We start from the raw sequence: 6,085 nt of genomic DNA, 5'->3' as shown, positions 1-6,085 counted from the left end.
AACACAACCTCTGACCAAACGCCAGGTACTTTGATGCAGAGGCAACTCCCAAGTCACCAGGCTTATAAATGAAACCGTGCTCAACCTTGTCAGTCTGGAAGACTGTGCATGCTCACAGATGTACATTCTCAGGAGAAATCAGAGAGAGAACCTCCCATCCACCAGTACGTAGTTGAACATGGGACAAAATGCCATAAATTCCTTAAACTCTGATAGCAACCTCCAAACCATACACACGTACAGCGGTAAAGGGTAAAAATACAATTGGCTCAGGGGGCTTATGCATAACTTTTGACCAATACATGGTTCATGCTGACCTAGGGCAAATACTAGCAGCCCGTCTAAAGATTTAAAAAAGGCAGGGTGGAGGGGGCGGCTGGGGGAGTCTGAGCAGGACATCAAAGACTGTACACTACTGGGGAAAAGATTTTACGGAATTATTCAGCCAAGTCACAAAACAAATTCATGACCAAGCAAATGAGCAACCACAATAACCCCCTGGGAGAGATTAGTTACCAGAGTTGCTACAACATATTATTTAAAATGTCTAATTTTCAACCAAAAAATTGCAAGACATGCAAGAAACAATATATTGCTACAATACATTATCTAAATGTCCTATTTCCAATGAAAAAATATGAGACATGTAAGAAATAGTCACATAAGACCATATATTGTATGAATCAATTTATATGAAGTGTTCAGAATAGGACAATGCATGGAGGCAGACAATTGATGGGTGGCGGGAGCTGCACTGGGGCTTGGGGCAATGGGTTGTGACTGCCGATGGATACGGTGCTCCTTTCAAGGGGCCTGAAAATGTTCTAACATTAGATTGTGCTCATCATCACAAAGCCCTGTCAATAAATTAAAAAACATTGAGTTGTACACTTAAAGTTCATATCTTATGATTTATGAATTGTAATTAATACATCTGTCTAAAAAAGTAGGTCATAATTTGTGCTGTGACATTTATTATAAGGTGGCTACGTAACTCACTAAGGTAGAGTTGGGGACCTAATGTTTTGGGGGAGAGCTGATAAGGAAAAATAAACTCAAGTAGAACTTTTAAATGACCTTTTCTTAGCACTAAGATGTTATCCTGGAACAAGGGCTTTGAGACAAAGAGAAGCTAATGTATTCCATGTAATAATGTTCCTTTTAGGAGAAATATTTTTCTAATATTAATTTAGTCCAATGTCCTCTTGTATTTCTGCTGAGGGAGAGAGGCTGGTCAGAAACTTAGGATGACAAAGAAGTAGAGAGGAGAGATTCCAGAAAGGAGATGAGGCCTTGAAGTGAAAAGGAAGCAGTAGCAGAAATTGGAGGATTGGGTAGACAGGGAGAACATTCCAGGCAATGGCATCTGCATGTCCAAAGACATCGAGAAGCCATAAATGGAGCCTGGTCTGGTTTGAGGACTTCTGGTAGATCAGTGTTTCTTGGTGCTTAGTGGGAGATGAGGATGGGAGAGGTTGGATTTAAATCATGGAAGGTCACCACTACCTTGCTAGAGGTTGGTTTCTATCTCATTCTGTAAGCTGTGTTGACTTTTAAGCAACTGGCAATCCTAATCAGATGTGCATTCTTAGAAAGATCTTTTTGAGCACTCTTGTGGGAAAAGGATTAATGAGGTAGACTAGGTAGGTAGAGAGATGGTTGAGGAGGCTGTTTCAAAAGTTTCTTCACATAAGACAGTGATGACAGTTGTAGGAAGAAGAAGCAAGGAACATTTCTAAGGTAAAGCCAATATTTCAATGGCCAATTACTTGAAAGAGTACAGAACAGGGGCAAAGCAAGGTATTGATCAGGTCTAAGGCAAAAAGCCCATCATAGCTGTGACTGGAGCTCAGAGATCTGGTAAAAATTTAGAGCAGAACAAGAAAAAGAATTGAAAGAAACAAAAGTTGAGGAACCCAAATTAATTGCAAGCCAACTCAGTTTTTTTTTTTTTTTTTTTTCTGACGTATCTTGAATGTGGATCAGGCAATAAATCTCTGTCCATTTTCTTTACACCGTGTAACTTCTCCCCTGCTTCTCTCTGCCTCTCCCTGAACAATGTTTCTCCTGGTCCCATCCTAAGAGACTCATTTGTGTTCTATCTCCCACCCTCCTCCTTAGTTTAGACCTCAAAAGCTGCAAATGACCAGCTTGGCCAGGCAGACTCTGCCTCTGAGGATGGTCAAGGTAAAGAAACCAAGTGAGCAAAGACAAAATCCATGTACCTGGGAGACCCAGTTTGGTAGTCGATTTTGTCACATAGCTTTCTGGACTTGAGAGTTCCCTGAATCCTTTCTTCCTGGAATTCTTTAGTATTCATAAGACTCTCTAAGTTCTGCTTTGGTCAAAAAGCAAAGTCTCCAACCCCAACACAATGTATTATTATTATTTTTTTTAATTTAAGGAAAGTGGAAAGTAAGATGTGAGCGCACAGCTACCAGTTCGAAAACAGCCCTTTCTGCCCACACCAGGAGCAATCCTTGGACAAGGACTGCTTGGGGCAAGCCTGGCAGTCTGGAGAGGAACTGTACAAAGTGATGATGGAAATGACATTTATCAGCCGTATGCATAGATACAGTCACCTTTTTGCACCCCCACCAATGCCAGATGGGTCTACAAGTGACGAATGGATACATCAAGAAAATGTTGCCTCTCTCACTTGGCGTGAAGGAGCCCTCCCTAATTCACCAGAGGTCGGATGCCAGCATCTTCCGTTGCTCATTTTCCCAATATGAGCATTGGAGCGGATTCCTTTCTGGGAAGTGTTGGCCTGCCTGTTGCGTGGTCTACAAAGCAGATGGAGTGCACTTTGTAGTTCAATCAGGAATCTAAATTAAAGTCATTGACTTGTTCTCAATGGGATTAATGGGAGTTGAGGAATCTGTGTTGGCAGCTTGAGAAGCTGTCTGGCCTTGACAGGAAGCCTGCCCCATGGTAGGTACACATAGGTATGCCAAGTGACTGGGTCTCCACTTTCTGGGGTCGCACAGGGTAGAGACACTCTTGTTTACTAAGGCCAACAAGTGTCGTAGCCTAATTCTTCTTCCCCCATTTATTTTATTGAGCTGTAAGTTAGGTGCAGTAAAATTCATGCTTTTAAGCACATCGTTCTAATCGTCTTGACAAATACAATCTTGTGACCACCACTGTAATTAAGACATAGAAGAAAATTCCCCTATCTCCCTCTGTCGTCAGGTTCTTCCCCAGCCCCCAACTCTTGGCAAACACTGGTCGGCTTACTTCCCTGTAGTTTTGCCTTAGCAAGAGTGTTATATAAATGGCAACATGCAGAAGGTAGCCCTTTGAGGCCAGATTCTTTCACTGAGCATCAATGCTTTCAAAATTCATCCATGTTGCTAAGTGTAGCAATAGTTCCTTCTTGTTATTGGAGGTACCACAGTTTATTTTTAATTCCCCAGTTTATGAACATTTTAAGCTCTTTCCAGTTTTTAGTGATTATGAATAAAGCCACTATGGACATTTGCATATAGGGTTTCATGTGAACTTAGGTTTTATTTCACTAGTTTAAATGCTTCAGAGTCGGTGTGTCTAAGAAATTGCTTGAAGGTTTTCCCAAATCGGTTGTACTATTTTGTACATAACCAGCACTGTATGAGAATTCCAGTGGGTCCACATTCTCCCCAACACTTGTTTGGTATTTTTGTTGTCTGTGTGTGTTTTATGTCACCTATTCAAATAGGTGTGTAGTAGTGGTTTTCATTGTGGCTTTAGTTTGTATTTCTCCAACAATGAATTTTGTTCAGCATCTTTGCATGTGTTTATTTTTCATCTACACACTTTTTTTTTTTAAAGATTTTATTTATTTATTTGACAGACAGAGATCACAAGTAGGCAGAGAGGCAGGCAGGGGGGTGGTGGGAAGCCACCGCTGAGCAGAGAGCCTGATGTGGGGCTCTATCCCAGGACCCTGAGACCATGACCTGAGCCAAAGGCAGAGGCTTTAACCCACTGAGCCACCCAGGTGCCCCTACATACCTTCTGTAGTGAAGTATCCATTCAGATCTTCCATGCATTTTTAAAAGTCTGGTTGTTTTATAATCATTGCATTTTGAGAGGTGTTTAGGTGGGGTGCCTGGGTGGCTCACTGGGTTAAAGCCTCTGCTTTTGGCTCAAGTCATGATCCCAGGGTCCTGGGATTGAGTCCCGCATCAGGCTCTCTGCTCAGTGGGGAGTCTGCTTCCTCCTCTCTCTCTCTCTGCCTCTCTGCCTACTTGTGATCTCTGTCTGTCAAACAAATAAATAAAATCTTTAAAAAAAAAAAACCAGCAAAAATAAAAGAGGTGTTTAAGTTTTCTGGATACAAGTCCTTTAACAAAATATGTGAGTGTACTATTTTTTTAGCCAGGCTGCAACTTGTCCTTTCATTAGGAGCAGAAGTTCATAATTTTGATGAAGTAAAATTTGTCCAGTTTTTTCCTATATGGATCAGGCTAAAAAATCTTTGTCTAACCCAAGGTCCAAGTATTTTCTCCTATATCTCCTTCTTGACCTTTTTTAAAGCCTTAACATTCGGATGTTTTAACCATTTTGAGTTAATTTTTGTATAAGGTGTGAAGGACAGGTTGAGGTTCTTTTTTTACATGTGGATATTTTCATTACAATTGAGATCTTCCTCATTATTGATGCTCATATTTTCAATCTGTATATTTGAAAACATGTATCCTTTTGTTTGTTATTTAATTAACATTGAATTTTACAGTTTTTCTTCTCATCTTTTTCTTTTTCATTATTGTCTCCTCCTCCACTTCTTCCTCCTAATTCTTTCTATATTGAAATTGTCAATACTTGGCTATTTGGACCTAGAAAAGCAGGAACTGAAGCTGGTAGGTCCCTTCTTACCAAATTGGTTTTTAACATTTCTTCATATGTATTATAAATAGATTTTTGTGTCTGCTGCCTTCAATTTCTTATTTTTCTCAAAAAGTTCTCATTGTAAATGAGTAATATGATTTTAGCATTTAACAAATGTCAAGACTTAAAGGTACACATTTTGAAAGAATATGTGAGAATTAAATCCATGAGAGACCATCATTTAGTTGGACAACACTACTGACTCCCTTCTGCCTATAAATCATGGGGAGATGAAGTCATTGAATAGTTATGGGTCCAAGTCTTATGGAAAAACAATTCAAAATTAGCTTTCAAATGTCCCCTTTCTTGGCAATTTGTCAAAATGAGCAATATCTTCTGAAAATGTGAGATTGGATACTAGAATATATGCTGCAAGAAAAACAAAAAGGCAAAATATTAAATATTTTGATATTAAAATTCCACAGGGTTTTTTTTGTTGTTGTTGTTTGTTTGTTTTTTGTCTTTTTGGGTTTTTTTTGCAGAGGAGGAAAAAAGCTGGATTTTCTTTAAAAAAGGGGGGCTATATAAAAATACACATTGTTATAATGAAAAATATAGGTATTTAAGCCCTATAATACCCCCTGCACTATCCCCATAATAGCCCCACCCAACCCTAACTTTCCTGCGCTTGGTAAGAGTATTTAGAACTTGAAAAAAAAAAAAAATAGACCCTTAGATTCTATCCTAATCCTGGACAATATGCATGAGCAATATTCTCACCTGCGATCGTGTATTATCTCTCTAAACCCTACCAAAAATGAGGAGCTTATTGTTTCCCAAAGACATACATTCCATAGTCCTTAGTCTTTCCGTACACTGAGAATATATATATTTTTATTATTATTTCCACCCATCAACCCACCTAGAGGAAGCCCAACCCCACCCCACAGGATAATCTTTGGGATTATTATCTGTCCTAAACATGTCCAGACAGGTCTATTTTCTAATCTAACAGGACTCTTAATCTTTTGCCCTTATCCTTTTGAAGTGATTTGAAAATCTTTTACCACTTAGACAGATGTCAATGTGTTATGTTTTGTTTTGTTTCGTTTTGTTTTTGATAACTGGGGTTTTCATGTCGAGAAACAATTCTACAGTTGTGGTATGACCAAGGCAGACAGAAATCCATTATCTCCCCCTTTATTCTTTTGAACAAATAAAGGTCTGTATTTGGGAAATAAAAGGGCTACAAAGAGAAGACCGTAAAGCCATC

This window comes from Martes martes (genome assembly GCF_963455335.1).
Source record: "Martes martes genome assembly, chromosome: 17".
NCBI lineage: Eukaryota > Metazoa > Chordata > Mammalia > Carnivora > Mustelidae > Martes > Martes martes.
Note: the sequence above shows the minus strand (reverse complement) of the source record.